This window comes from Chiloscyllium plagiosum, unplaced genomic scaffold (genome assembly GCF_037043375.1).
Source record: "Chiloscyllium plagiosum isolate Xiang-an unplaced genomic scaffold, Cpla_swu_hap1 HiC_scaffold_3, whole genome shotgun sequence".
NCBI lineage: Eukaryota > Metazoa > Chordata > Chondrichthyes > Orectolobiformes > Hemiscylliidae > Chiloscyllium > Chiloscyllium plagiosum.
The window spans coordinates 123,572,788-123,587,690 of NW_028270141.1; the positions used below are offsets into that span (position 1 = coordinate 123,572,788).

General features: G+C 51.9%; 9 non-coding genes across 9 annotated transcripts; all 9 read right to left on the bottom strand.

Annotated features, from left to right (window-relative positions):
* Positions 1-221: 221 nt before the first annotated feature.
* On the bottom strand, positions 222-340 carry LOC148150962 (5S ribosomal RNA). Its single transcript, XR_015756079.1, has one exon. It is a non-coding gene; the product is annotated as a 5S ribosomal RNA (ribosomal RNA).
* A 1,546-nt stretch (positions 341-1,886) lies between these two features.
* On the bottom strand, positions 1,887-2,005 carry LOC148150963 (5S ribosomal RNA). The gene has a single exon (XR_015756395.1). It is a non-coding gene; the product is annotated as a 5S ribosomal RNA (ribosomal RNA).
* Positions 2,006-3,551: 1,546 nt separating this feature from the next.
* On the bottom strand, positions 3,552-3,670 carry LOC148150964 (5S ribosomal RNA). The gene has a single exon (XR_015756087.1). It is a non-coding gene; the product is annotated as a 5S ribosomal RNA (ribosomal RNA).
* A 1,534-nt stretch (positions 3,671-5,204) lies between these two features.
* Positions 5,205-5,323, bottom strand: LOC148150965 (5S ribosomal RNA). Its single transcript, XR_015756396.1, has one exon. It is a non-coding gene; the product is annotated as a 5S ribosomal RNA (ribosomal RNA).
* A 1,534-nt stretch (positions 5,324-6,857) lies between these two features.
* Positions 6,858-6,976, bottom strand: LOC148150966 (5S ribosomal RNA). Its single transcript, XR_015756397.1, has one exon. It is a non-coding gene; the product is annotated as a 5S ribosomal RNA (ribosomal RNA).
* Positions 6,977-8,522: 1,546 nt separating this feature from the next.
* LOC148150967 (5S ribosomal RNA) lies at positions 8,523-8,641 on the bottom strand. The gene has a single exon (XR_015755686.1). It is a non-coding gene; the product is annotated as a 5S ribosomal RNA (ribosomal RNA).
* A 1,546-nt stretch (positions 8,642-10,187) lies between these two features.
* LOC148150968 (5S ribosomal RNA) lies at positions 10,188-10,306 on the bottom strand. The gene has a single exon (XR_015756399.1). It is a non-coding gene; the product is annotated as a 5S ribosomal RNA (ribosomal RNA).
* Positions 10,307-11,840: 1,534 nt separating this feature from the next.
* LOC148150969 (5S ribosomal RNA) lies at positions 11,841-11,959 on the bottom strand. Its single transcript, XR_015755709.1, has one exon. It is a non-coding gene; the product is annotated as a 5S ribosomal RNA (ribosomal RNA).
* A 1,546-nt stretch (positions 11,960-13,505) lies between these two features.
* LOC148150970 (5S ribosomal RNA) lies at positions 13,506-13,624 on the bottom strand. The gene has a single exon (XR_015756400.1). It is a non-coding gene; the product is annotated as a 5S ribosomal RNA (ribosomal RNA).
* Between the last annotated feature and the right edge of the window lie 1,279 nt (positions 13,625-14,903).

Below are 14,903 nucleotides of genomic sequence, written 5' to 3' on the forward strand. Positions count from 1 at the left end.
CTTTCCTGACTGCCACCCGCAGACAGCGTGCAGCCCCAATCCCTTTCTTTCCGCCTTTCTTGCTGATTTTGGCAGCGCTCCGCTCTCCTCCCCTCCGTGTCTCGTGCCTGCAGGAGACTGATGCCAGGCACAGCAGCAGCAGCAAAAATAACCTGCCGCTCCATTGCCTGGCACAAGACAAGTGCAGAGGGGTGACTTGAGCAGCCACTGCTGGCGGAAAAAGCCTACTGCACCTGGTATTCCCAGGCGGTCTCCCATCCAAGTACTAACCAGGCCTGAGTCTGCTTAGCTTCCGAGATCAGACGAGATCGGGCGTTTTCAGACTAATATGGCCGTGGGCGCTGGCCCCTGCCTTTTCTCCCTACTTCAAGGCGTGCTGGCCAGCCACATTTTCTTTCTTGCTCTTTCTCTTTATCCCCTTTGGCTTTTTTTTCTCTTTTCTCTTTGCTCTTCCTCCTCCGTGCGTGCTTCCCTCCCTCCGTCCCTCCAGCTGCCTTTCAGCCAGCCCTTGCCCACCAGGCTCCTGTCGTCTCCCACATCCCCACACAGGCCAACTGCAAGCCCTCCCCCTGCTTCATAGGGCCGCAGCCTGCATTCTCTCATCCTTCCACACTCCTCCACCCCTCCATTTCGGAATGCCGGGCACTGACCAGTGGGGTACCGCACGGATCAGTACTGGGACCGCAGCTTTTTACAATCTATCTTCAGGATATACAAGATGGTATTAGCAATAACATTCGCAAATTTCATCAGCTGGGTGGCAGGGTGAAATGTGATGAGGATGTTAGGAGATTACAGGGTGACCTGGACAAGTTAGGTGAGTGCTCAGATGCATGGCAGATGCACTTTCACGTGGATAAATGGATCCTTATCCACTTTGGTGGCAAGAACAGGAAGGCAGATTACCACCTAAGTGGAATCAATTTAGGTAAAGGGGCAGTACAGAGAGATCTGGGGGTTCTTGTACACCACTCAATGAAGGTAAGCATGCAGGTACAGCAGGTAGTGAAGAAGGCTAATAGCATGCTGGCCTTCATAACAAGAGGGATTGAGTATAGAAGCAAAGAGGTCCTTCTGCAGCTGTACAGGGCCCTGGTGAGACCACACCTGGAGTACTGTGTGCAGTTCTGGTCTCCAAATTTGAGGAGAGACATTCTGGCTATTGAGGGAATGCAGCGTAGGTTCACGAGGTCAATTCCTGGAATGGCGGGATTACCTTACACTGAAAGACTGGAGCGACTGGGCTTGTGTACCCTTGAGTTTAGAAGACTGAGAGGGGATCTGGTTGAGACATATAAGATGATCAAAGGATTGGACACTCTGGCGGCAGGCAACATGTTTCCGCTGCGGGGTGAGTGCCGAAACAGAGGACACAGCTTAAAAATACGGGGTAGACCATTTAGGACAGAGATGAGGAGAAACTTCTTCACCCAGAGAGTGGTGGCTGTGTGGAATGCTCTGCCCCAGAGGGCAGTGGAGGCCCAGTCTCTGGATTCATTTAAGAAAGAGTTGGATAGAGCTCTCAAGGATAGTGGAATCAAGGGTTATGGAGATAAGGCAGGAACAGGATACTGATTAAGGATGATCAGCCATGATCATATTGAATGGTGGTGCAGGCTGGAAGGGCAGAATGGCCAACTCCTGCACCTATTGTCTATTGTCCGCCTTTCCTGACTGCCACCCGCAGACAGCGTGCAGCCCCAATCCCTTTCTTTCCGCCTTTCTTGCTGATTTTGGCAGCGCTCCGCTCTCCTCCCCTCCGTGTCTCGTGCCTGCAGGAGACTGATGCCAGGCACAGCAGCAGCAGCAAAAATAACCTGCCGCTCCATTGCCTGGCACAAGACAAGTGCAGAGGGGTGACTTGAGCAGCCACTGCTGGCGGAAAAAGCCTACTGCACCTGGTATTCCCAGGCGGTCTCCCATCCAAGTACTAACCAGGCCTGAGTCTGCTTAGCTTCCGAGATCAGACGAGATCGGGCGTTTTCAGACTAGTATGGCCGTAGGCGCTGGCCCCTGCCTTTTCTCCCTACTTCAAGGCGTGCTGGCCAGCCACATTTTCTTTCTTGCTCTTTCTCTTTATCCCCTTTGGCTTTTTTTTCTCTTTTCTCTTTGCTCTTCCTCCTCCGTGCGTGCTTCCCTCCCTCCGTCCCTCCAGCTGCCTTTCAGCCAGCCCTTGCCCACCAGGCTCCTGTAGTCTCCCACATCCCCACACAGGCCAACTGCAAGCCCTCCCCCTGCTTCATAGGGCCGCAGCCTGCATTCTCTCATCCTTCCACACTCCTCCACCCCTCCATTTCGGAATGCCGGGCACTGACCAGTGGGGTACCGCACGGATCAGTACTGGGACCGCAGCTTTTTACAATCTATCTTCAGGATATACAAGATGGTATTAGCAATAACATTCGCAAATTTCATCAGCTGGGTGGCAGGGTGAAATGTGATGAGGATGTTAGGAGATTACAGGGTGACCTGGACAAGTTAGGTGAGTGCTCAGATGCATGGCAGATGCACTTTCACGTGGATAAATGGATCCTTATCCACTTTGGTGGCAAGAACAGGAAGGCAGATTACCACCTAAGTGGAATCAATTTAGGTAAAGGGGCAGTACAGAGAGATCTGGGGGTTCTTGTACACCACTCAATGAAGGTAAGCATGCAGGTACAGCAGGTAGTGAAGAAGGCTAATAGCATGCTGGCCTTCATAACAAGAGGGATTGAGTATAGAAGCAAAGAGGTCCTTCTGCAGCTGTACAGGGCCCTGGTGAGACCACACCTGGAGTACTGTGTGCAGTTCTGGTCTCCAAATTTGAGGAGAGACATTCTGGCTATTGAGGGAATGCAGCGTAGGTTCACGAGGTCAATTCCTGGAATGGCGGGATTACCTTACACTGAAAGACTGGAGCGACTGGGCTTGTGTACCCTTGAGTTTAGAAGACTGAGAGGGGATCTGGTTGAGACATATAAGATGATCAAAGGATTGGACACTCTGGCGGCAGGCAACATGTTTCCGCTGCGGGGTGAGTGCCGAAACAGAGGACACAGCTTAAAAATACGGGGTAGACCATTTAGGACAGAGATGAGGAGAAACTTCTTCACCCAGAGAGTGGTGGCTGTGTGGAATGCTCTGCCCCAGAGGGCAGTGGAGGCCCAGTCTCTGGATTCATTTAAGAAAGAGTTGGATAGAGCTCTCAAGGATAGTGGAATCAAGGGTTATGGAGATAAGGCAGGAACAGGATACTGATTAAGGATGATCAGCCATGATCATATTGAATGGTGGTGCAGGCTGGAAGGGCAGAATGGCCAACTCCTGCACCTATTGTCTATTGTCCGCCTTTCCTGACTGCCACCCGCAGACAGCGTGCAGCCCCAATCCCTTTCTTTCCGCCTTTCTTGCTGATTTTGGCAGCGCTCCGCTCTCCTCCCCTCCGTGTCTCGTGCCTGCAGGAGACTGATGCCAGGCACAGCAGCAGCAGCAAAAATAACCTGCCGCTCCATTGCCTGGCACAAGACAAGTGCAGAGGGGTGACTTGAGCAGCCACTGCTGGCGGAAAAAGCCTACTGCACCTGGTATTCCCAGGCGGTCTCCCATCCAAGTACTAACCAGGCCTGAGTCTGCTTAGCTTCCGAGATCAGACGAGATCGGGCGTTTTCAGACTAATATGGCCGTGGGCGCTGGCCCCTGCCTTTTCTCCCTACTTCAAGGCGTGCTGGCCAGCCACATTTTCTTTCTTGCTCTTTCTCTTTATCCCCTTTGGCTTTTTTTTCTCTTTTCTCTTTGCTCTTCCTCCTCCGTGCGTGCTTCCCTCCCTCCGTCCCTCCAGCTGCCTTTCAGCCAGCCCTTGCCCACCAGGCTCCTGTCGTCTCCCACATCCCCACACAGGCCAACTGCAAGCCCTCCCCCTGCTTCATAGGGCCGCAGCCTGCATTCTCTCATCCTTCCACACTCCTCCACCCCTCCATTTCGGAATGCCGGGCACTGACCAGTGGGGTACCGCACGGATCAGTACTGGGACCGCAGCTTTTTACAATCTATCTTCAGGATATACAAGATGGTATTAGCAATAACATTCGCAAATTTCATCAGCTGGGTGGCAGGGTGAAATGTGATGAGGATGTTAGGAGATTACAGGGTGACCTGGACAAGTTAGGTGAGTGCTCAGATGCATGGCAGATGCACTTTCACGTGGATAAATGGATCCTTATCCACTTTGGTGGCAAGAACAGGAAGGCAGATTACCACCTAAGTGGAATCAATTTAGGTAAAGGGGCAGTACAGAGAGATCTGGGGGTTCTTGTACACCACTCAATGAAGGTAAGCATGCAGGTACAGCAGGTAGTGAAGAAGGCTAATAGCATGCTGGCCTTCATAACAAGAGGGATTGAGTATAGAAGCAAAGAGGTCCTTCTGCAGCTGTACAGGGCCCTGGTGAGACCACACCTGGAGTACTGTGTGCAGTTCTGGTCTCCAAATTTGAGGAGAGACATTCTGGCTATTGAGGGAATGCAGCGTAGGTTCACGAGGTCAATTCCTGGAATGGCGGGATTACCTTACACTGAAAGACTGGAGCGACTGGGCTTGTGTACCCTTGAGTTTAGAAGACTGAGAGGGGATCTGGTTGAGACATATAAGATGATCAAAGGATTGGACACTCTGGCGGCAGGCAACATGTTTCCGCTGCGGGGTGAGTGCCGAAACAGAGGACACAGCTTAAAAATACGGGGTAGACCATTTAGGACAGAGATGAGGAGAAACTTCTTCACCCAGAGAGTGGTGGCTGTGTGGAATGCTCTGCCCCAGAGGGCAGTGGAGGCCCAGTCTCTGGATTCATTTAAGAAAGAGTTGGATAGAGCTCTCAAGGATAGTGGAATCAAGGGTTATGGAGATAAGGCAGGAACAGGATACTGATTAAGGATGATCAGCCATGATCATATTGAATGGTGGTGCAGGCTGGAAGGGCACAATGGCCAACTCCTGCACCTATTGTCTATTGTCCGCCTTTCCTGACTGCCACCCGCAGACAGCGTGCAGCCCCAATCCCTTTCTTGCTGATTTTGGCAGCGCTCCGCTCTCCTCCCCTCCGTGTCTCGTGCCTGCAGGAGACTGATGCCAGGCACAGCAGCAGCAGCAAAAATAACCTGCCGCTCCATTGCCTGGCACAAGACAAGTGCAGAGGGGTGACTTGAGCAGCCACTGCTGGCGGAAAAAGCCTACTGCACCTGGTATTCCCAGGCGGTCTCCCATCCAAGTACTAACCAGGCCTGAGTCTGCTTAGCTTCCGAGATCAGACGAGATCGGGCGTTTTCAGACTAGTATGGCCGTAGGCGCTGGCCCCTGCCTTTTCTCCCTACTTCAAGGCGTGCTGGCCAGCCACATTTTCTTTCTTGCTCTTTCTCTTTATCCCCTTTGGCTTTTTTTTCTCTTTTCTCTTTGCTCTTCCTCCTCCGTGCGTGCTTCCCTCCCTCCGTCCCTCCAGCTGCCTTTCAGCCAGCCCTTGCCCACCAGGCTCCTGTAGTCTCCCACATCCCCACACAGGCCAACTGCAAGCCCTCCCCCTGCTTCATAGGGCCGCAGCCTGCATTCTCTCATCCTTCCACACTCCTCCACCCCTCCATTTCGGAATGCCGGGCACTGACCAGTGGGGTACCGCACGGATCAGTACTGGGACCGCAGCTTTTTACAATCTATCTTCAGGATATACAAGATGGTATTAGCAATAACATTCGCAAATTTCATCAGCTGGGTGGCAGGGTGAAATGTGATGAGGATGTTAGGAGATTACAGGGTGACCTGGACAAGTTAGGTGAGTGCTCAGATGCATGGCAGATGCACTTTCACGTGGATAAATGGATCCTTATCCACTTTGGTGGCAAGAACAGGAAGGCAGATTACCACCTAAGTGGAATCAATTTAGGTAAAGGGGCAGTACAGAGAGATCTGGGGGTTCTTGTACACCACTCAATGAAGGTAAGCATGCAGGTACAGCAGGTAGTGAAGAAGGCTAATAGCATGCTGGCCTTCATAACAAGAGGGATTGAGTATAGAAGCAAAGAGGTCCTTCTGCAGCTGTACAGGGCCCTGGTGAGACCACACCTGGAGTACTGTGTGCAGTTCTGGTCTCCAAATTTGAGGAGAGACATTCTGGCTATTGAGGGAATGCAGCGTAGGTACACGAGGTCAATTCCTGGAATGGCGGGATTACCTTACACTGAAAGACTGGAGCGACTGGGCTTGTGTACCCTTGAGTTTAGAAGACTGAGAGGGGATCTGGTTGAGACATATAAGATGATCAAAGGATTGGACACTCTGGCGGCAGGCAACATGTTTCCGCTGCGGGGTGAGTGCCGAAACAGAGGACACAGCTTAAAAATACGGGGTAGACCATTTAGGACAGAGATGAGGAGAAACTTCTTCACCCAGAGAGTGGTGGCTGTGTGGAATGCTCTGCCCCAGAGGGCAGTGGAGGCCCAGTCTCTGGATTCATTTAAGAAAGAGTTGGATAGAGCTCTCAAGGATAGTGGAATCAAGGGTTATGGAGATAAGGCAGGAACAGGATACTGATTAAGGATGATCAGCCATGATCATATTGAATGGTGGTGCAGGCTGGAAGGGCAGAATGGCCAACTCCTGCACCTATTGTCTATTGTCCGCCTTTCCTGACTGCCACCCGCAGACAGCGTGCAGCCCCAATCCCTTTCTTGCTGATTTTGGCAGCGCTCCGCTCTCCTCCCCTCCGTGTCTCGTGCCTGCAGGAGACTGATGCCAGGCACAGCAGCAGCAGCAAAAATAACCTGCCGCTCCATTGCCTGGCACAAGACAAGTGCAGAGGGGTGACTTGAGCAGCCACTGCTGGCGGAAAAAGCCTACTGCACCTGGTATTCCCAGGCGGTCTCCCATCCAAGTACTAACCAGGCCTGAGTCTGCTTAGCTTCCGAGATCAGACGAGATCGGGCGTTTTCAGACTAGTATGGCCGTAGGCGCTGGCCCCTGCCTTTTCTCCCTACTTCAAGGCGTGCTGGCCAGCCACATTTTCTTTCTTGCTCTTTCTCTTTATCCCCTTTGGCTTTTTTTTCTCTTTTCTCTTTGCTCTTCCTCCTCCGTGCGTGCTTCCCTCCCTCCGTCCCTCCAGCTGCCTTTCAGCCAGCCCTTGCCCACCAGGCTCCTGTAGTCTCCCACATCCCCACACAGGCCAACTGCAAGCCCTCCCCCTGCTTCATAGGGCCGCAGCCTGCATTCTCTCATCCTTCCACACTCCTCCACCCCTCCATTTCGGAATGCCGGGCACTGACCAGTGGGGTACCGCACGGATCAGTACTGGGACCGCAGCTTTTTACAATCTATCTTCAGGATATACAAGATGGTATTAGCAATAACATTCGCAAATTTCATCAGCTGGGTGGCAGGGTGAAATGTGATGAGGATGTTAGGAGATTACAGGGTGACCTGGACAAGTTAGGTGAGTGCTCAGATGCATGGCAGATGCACTTTCACGTGGATAAATGGATCCTTATCCACTTTGGTGGCAAGAACAGGAAGGCAGATTACCACCTAAGTGGAATCAATTTAGGTAAAGGGGCAGTACAGAGAGATCTGGGGGTTCTTGTACACCACTCAATGAAGGTAAGCATGCAGGTACAGCAGGTAGTGAAGAAGGCTAATAGCATGCTGGCCTTCATAACAAGAGGGATTGAGTATAGAAGCAAAGAGGTCCTTCTGCAGCTGTACAGGGCCCTGGTGAGACCACACCTGGAGTACTGTGTGCAGTTCTGGTCTCCAAATTTGAGGAGAGACATTCTGGCTATTGAGGGAATGCAGCGTAGGTTCACGAGGTCAATTCCTGGAATGGCGGGATTACCTTACACTGAAAGACTGGAGCGACTGGGCTTGTGTACCCTTGAGTTTAGAAGACTGAGAGGGGATCTGGTTGAGACATATAAGATGATCAAAGGATTGGACACTCTGGCGGCAGGCAACATGTTTCCGCTGCGGGGTGAGTGCCGAAACAGAGGACACAGCTTAAAAATACGGGGTAGACCATTTAGGACAGAGATGAGGAGAAACTTCTTCACCCAGAGAGTGGTGGCTGTGTGGAATGCTCTGCCCCAGAGGGCAGTGGAGGCCCAGTCTCTGGATTCATTTAAGAAAGAGTTGGATAGAGCTCTCAAGGATAGTGGAATCAAGGGTTATGGAGATAAGGCAGGAACAGGATACTGATTAAGGATGATCAGCCATGATCATATTGAATGGTGGTGCAGGCTGGAAGGGCAGAATGGCCAACTCCTGCACCTATTGTCTATTGTCCGCCTTTCCTGACTGCCACCCGCAGACAGCGTGCAGCCCCAATCCCTTTCTTTCCGCCTTTCTTGCTGATTTTGGCAGCGCTCCGCTCTCCTCCCCTCCGTGTCTCGTGCCTGCAGGAGACTGATGCCAGGCACAGCAGCAGCAGCAAAAATAACCTGCCGCTCCATTGCCTGGCACAAGACAAGTGCAGAGGGGTGACTTGAGCAGCCACTGCTGGCAGAAAAAGCCTACTGCACCTGGTATTCCCAGGCGGTCTCCCATCCAAGTACTAACCAGGCCTGAGTCTGCTTAGTTTCCGAGATCAGACGAGATCGGGCGTTTTCAGACTAGTATGGCCGTAGGCGCTGGCCCCTGCCTTTTCTCCCTACTTCAAGGCGTGCTGGCCAGCCACATTTTCTTTGTTGCTCTTTCTCTTTATCCCCTTTGGCTTTTTTTTCTCTTTTCTCTTTGCTCTTCCTCCTCCGTGCGTGCTTCCCTCCCTCCGTCCCTCCAGCTGCCTTTCAGCCAGCCCTTGCCCACCAGGCTCCTGTAGTCTCCCACATCCCCACACAGGCCAACTGCAAGCCCTCCCCCTGCTTCATAGGGCCGCAGCCTGCATTCTCTCATCCTTCCACACTCCTCCACCCCTCCATTTCGGAATGCCAGGCACTGACCAGTGGGGTACCGCACGGATCAGTACTGGGACCGCAGCTTTTTACAATCTATCTTCAGGATATACAAGATGGTATTAGCAATAACATTCGCAAATTTCATCAGCTGGGTGGCAGGGTGAAATGTGATGAGGATGTTAGGAGATTACAGGGTGACCTGGACAAGTTAGGTGAGTGCTCAGATGCATGGCAGATGCACTTTCACGTGGATAAATGGATCCTTATCCACTTTGGTGGCAAGAACAGGAAGGCAGATTACCACCTAAGTGGAATCAATTTAGGTAAAGGGGCAGTACAGAGAGATCTGGGGGTTCTTGTACACCACTCAATGAAGGTAAGCATGCAGGTACAGCAGGTAGTGAAGAAGGCTAATAGCATGCTGGCCTTCATAACAAGAGGGATTGAGTATAGAAGCAAAGAGGTTCTTCTGCAGCTGTACAGGGCCCTGGTGAGACCACACCTGGAGTACTGTGTGCAGTTCTGGTCTCCAAATTTGAGGAGAGACATTCTGGCTATTGAGGGAATGCAGCGTAGGTACACGAGGTCAATTCCTGGAATGGCGGGATTACCTTACACTGAAAGACTGGAGCGACTGGGCTTGTGTACCCTTGAGTTTAGAAGACTGAGAGGGGATCTGGTTGAGACATATAAGATGATCAAAGGATTGGACACTCTGGCGGCAGGCAACATGTTTCCGCTGCGGGGTGAGTGCCGAAACAGAGGACACAGCTTAAAAATACGGGGTAGACCATTTAGGACAGAGATGAGGAGAAACTTCTTCACCCAGAGAGTGGTGGCTGTGTGGAATGCTCTGCCCCAGAGGGCAGTGGAGGCCCAGTCTCTGGATTCATTTAAGAAAGAGTTGGATAGAGCTCTCAAGGATAGTGGAATCAAGGGGTATGGAGATAAGGCAGGAACAGGATACTGATTAAGGATGATCAGCCATGATCATATTGAATGGTGGTGCAGGCTGGAAGGGCAGAATGGCCAACTCCTGCACCTATTGTCTATTGTCCGCCTTTCCTGACTGCCACCCGCAGACAGCGTGCAGCCCCAATCCCTTTCTTTCCGCCTTTCTTGCTGATTTTGGCAGCGCTCCGCTCTCCTCCCCTCCGTGTCTCGTGCCTGCAGGAGACTGATGCCAGGCACAGCAGCAGCAGCAAAAATAACCTGCCGCTCCATTGCCTGGCACAAGACAAGTGCAGAGGGGTGACTTGAGCAGCCACTGCTGGCGGAAAAAGCCTACTGCACCTGGTATTCCCAGGCGGTCTCCCATCCAAGTACTAACCAGGCCTGAGTCTGCTTAGCTTCCGAGATCAGACGAGATCGGGCGTTTTCAGACTAGTATGGCCGTAGGCGCTGGCCCCTGCCTTTTCTCCCTACTTCAAGGCGTGCTGGCCAGCCACATTTTCTTTCTTGCTCTTTCTCTTTATCCCCTTTGGCTTTTTTTTCTCTTTTCTCTTTGCTCTTCCTCCTCCGTGCGTGCTTCCCTCCCTCCGTCCCTCCAGCTGCCTTTCAGCCAGCCCTTGCCCACCAGGCTCCTGTAGTCTCCCACATCCCCACACAGGCCAACTGCAAGCCCTCCCCCTGCTTCATAGGGCCGCAGCCTGCATTCTCTCATCCTTCCACACTCCTCCACCCCTCCATTTCGGAATGCCAGGCACTGACCAGTGGGGTACCGCACGGATCAGTACTGGGACCGCAGCTTTTTACAATCTATCTTCAGGATATACAAGATGGTATTAGCAATAACATTCGCAAATTTCATCAGCTGGGTGGCAGGGTGAAATGTGATGAGGATCTTAGGAGATTACAGGGTGACCTGGACAAGTTAGGTGAGTGCTCAGATGCATGGCAGATGCACTTTCACGTGGATAAATGGATCCTTATCCACTTTGGTGGCAAGAACAGGAAGGCAGATTACCACCTAAGTGGAATCAATTTAGGTAAAGGGGCAGTACAGAGAGATCTGGGGGTTCTTGTACACCACTCAATGAAGGTAAGCATGCAGGTACAGCAGGTAGTGAAGAAGGCTAATAGCATGCTGGCCTTCATAACAAGAGGGATTGAGTATAGAAGCAAAGAGGTCCTTCTGCAGCTGTACAGGGCCCTGGTGAGACCACACCTGGAGTACTGTGTGCAGTTCTGGTCTCCAAATTTGAGGAGAGACATTCTGGCTATTGAGGGAATGCAGCGTAGGTTCACGAGGTCAATTCCTGGAATGGCGGGATTACCTTACACTGAAAGACTGGAGCGACTGGGCTTGTGTACCCTTGAGTTTAGAAGACTGAGAGGGGATCTGGTTGAGACATATAAGATGATCAAAGGATTGGACACTCTGGCGGCAGGCAACATGTTTCCGCTGCGGGGTGAGTGCCGAAACAGAGGACACAGCTTAAAAATACGGGGTAGACCATTTAGGACAGAGATGAGGAGAAACTTCTTCACCCAGAGAGTGGTGGCTGTGTGGAATGCTCTGCCCCAGAGGGCAGTGGAGGCCCAGTCTCTGGATTCATTTAAGAAAGAGTTGGATAGAGCTCTCAAGGATAGTGGAATCAAGGGTTATGGAGATAAGGCAGGAACAGGATACTGATTAAGGATGATCAGCCATGATCATATTGAATGGTGGTGCAGGCTGGAAGGGCAGAATGGCCAACTCCTGCACCTATTGTCTATTGTCCGCCTTTCCTGACTGCCACCCGCAGACAGCGTGCAGCCCCAATCCCTTTCTTGCTGATTTTGGCAGCGCTCCGCTCTCCTCCCCTCCGTGTCTCGTGCCTGCAGGAGACTGATGCCAGGCACAGCAGCAGCAGCAAAAATAACCTGCCGCTCCATTGCCTGGCACAAGACAAGTGCAGAGGGGTGACTTGAGCAGCCACTGCTGGCGGAAAAAGCCTACTGCACCTGGTATTCCCAGGCGGTCTCCCATCCAAGTACTAACCAGGCCTGAGTCTGCTTAGCTTCTGAGATCAGACGAGATCGGGCGTTTTCAGACTAGTATGGCCGTAGGCGCTGGCCCCTGCCTTTTCTCCCTACTTCAAGGCGTGCTGGCCAGCCACATTTTCTTTCTTGCTCTTTCTCTTTATCCCCTTTGGCTTTTTTTTCTCTTTTCTCTTTGCTCTTCCTCCTCCGTGCGTGCTTCCCTCCCTCCGTCCCTCCAGCTGCCTTTCAGCCAGCCCTTGCCCACCAGGCTCCTGTAGTCTCCCACATCCCCACACAGGCCAACTGCAAGCCCTCCCCCTGCTTCATAGGGCCGCAGCCTGCATTCTCTCATCCTTCCACACTCCTCCACCCCTCCATTTCGGAATGCCGGGCACTGACCAGTGGGGTACCGCACGGATCAGTACTGGGACCGCAGCTTTTTACAATCTATCTTCAGGATATACAAGATGGTATTAGCAATAACATTCGCAAATTTCATCAGCTGGGTGGCAGGGTGAAATGTGATGAGGATGTTAGGAGATTACAGGGTGACCTGGACAAGTTAGGTGAGTGCTCAGATGCATGGCAGATGCACTTCCACGTGGATAAATGGATCCTTATCCACTTTGGTGGCAAGAACAGGAAGGCAGATTACCACCTAAGTGGAATCAATTTAGGTAAAGGGGCAGTACAGAGAGATCTGGGGGTTCTTGTACACCACTCAATGAAGGTAAGCATGCAGGTACAGCAGGTAGTGAAGAAGGCTAATAGCATGCTGGCCTTCATAACAAGAGGGATTGAGTATAGAAGCAAAGAGGTTCTTCTGCAGCTGTACAGGGCCCTGGTGAGACCACACCTGGAGTACTGTGTGCAGTTCTGGTCTCCAAATTTGAGGAGAGACATTCTGGCTATTGAGGGAATGCAGCGTAGGTACACGAGGTCAATTCCTGGAATGGCGGGATTACCTTACACTGAAAGACTGGAGCGACTGGGCTTGTGTACCCTTGAGTTTAGAAGACTGAGAGGGGATCTGGTTGAGACATATAAGATGATCAAAGGATTGGACACTCTGGCGGCAGGCAACATGTTTCCGCTGCGGGGTGAGTGCCGAAACAGAGGACACAGCTTAAAAATACGGGGTAGACCATTTAGGACAGAGATGAGGAGAAACTTCTTCACCCAGAGAGTGGTGGCTGTGTGGAATGCTCTGCCCCAGAGGGCAGTGGAGGCCCAGTCTCTGGATTCATTTAAGAAAGAGTTGGATAGAGCTCTCAAGGATAGTGGAATCAAGGGGTATGGAGATAAGGCAGGAACAGGATACTGATTAAGGATGATCAGCCATGATCATATTGAATGGTGGTGCAGGCTGGAAGGGCAGAATGGCCAACTCCTGCACCTATTGTCTATTGTCCGCCTTTCCTGACTGCCACCCGCAGACAGCGTGCAGCCCCAATCCCTTTCTTTCCGCCTTTCTTGCTGATTTTGGCAGCGCTCCGCTCTCCTCCCCTCCGTGTCTCGTGCCTGCAGGAGACTGATGCCAGGCACAGCAGCAGCAGCAAAAATAACCTGCCGCTCCATTGCCTGGCACAAGACAAGTGCAGAGGGGTGACTTGAGCAGCCACTGCTGGCGGAAAAAGCCTACTGCACCTGGTATTCCCAGGCGGTCTCCCATCCAAGTACTAACCAGGCCTGAGTCTGCTTAGCTTCCGAGATCAGACGAGATCGGGCGTTTTCAGACTAGTATGGCCGTAGGCGCTGGCCCCTGCCTTTTCTCCCTACTTCAAGGCGTGCTGGCCAGCCACATTTTCTTTCTTGCTCTTTCTCTTTATCCCCTTTGGCTTTTTTTTCTCTTTTCTCTTTGCTCTTCCTCCTCCGTGCGTGCTTCCCTCCCTCCGTCCCTCCAGCTGCCTTTCAGCCAGCCCTTGCCCACCAGGCTCCTGTAGTCTCCCACATCCCCACACAGGCCAACTGCAAGCCCTCCCCCTGCTTCATAGGGCCGCAGCCTGCATTCTCTCATCCTTCCACACTCCTCCACCCCTCCATTTCGGAATGCCGGGCACTGACCAGTGGGGTACCGCACGGATCAGTACTGGGACCGCAGCTTTTTACAATCTATCTTCAGGATATACAAGATGGTATTAGCAATAACATTCGCAAATTTCATCAGCTGGGTGGCAGGGTGAAATGTGATGAGGATGTTAGGAGATTACAGGGTGACCTGGACAAGTTAGGTGAGTGCTCAGATGCATGGCAGATGCACTTTCACGTGGATAAATGGATCCTTATCCACTTTGGTGGCAAGAACAGGAAGGCAGATTACCACCTAAGTGGAATCAATTTAGGTAAAGGGGCAGTACAGAGAGATCTGGGGGTTCTTGTACACCACTCAATGAAGGTAAGCATGCAGGTACAGCAGGTAGTGAAGAAGGCTAATAGCATGCTGGCCTTCATAACAAGAGGGATTGAGTATAGAAGCAAAGAGGTCCTTCTGCAGCTGTACAGGGCCCTGGTGAGACCACACCTGGAGTACTGTGTGCAGTTCTGGTCTCCAAATTTGAGGAGAGACATTCTGGCTATTGAGGGAATGCAGCGTAGGTTCACGAGGTCAATTCCTGGAATGGCGGGATTACCTTACACTGAAAGACTGGAGCGACTGGGCTTGTGTACCCTTGAGTTTAGAAGACTGAGAGGGGATCTGGTTGAGACATATAAGATGATCAAAGGATTGGACACTCTGGCGGCAGGCAACATGTTTCCGCTGTGGGGTGAGTGCCGAAACAGAGGACACAGCTTAAAAATACGGGGTAGACCATTTAGGACAGAGATGAGGAGAAACTTCTTCACCCAGAGAGTGGTGGCTGTGTGGAATGCTCTGCCCCAGAGGGCAGTGGAGGCCCAGTCTCTGGATTCATTTAAGAAAGAGTTGGATAGAGCTCTCAAGGATAGTGGAATCAAGGGTTATGGAGATAAGGCAGGAACAGGATACTGATTAAGGATGATCAGCCATGATCATATTGAATGGTGGTGCAGGCT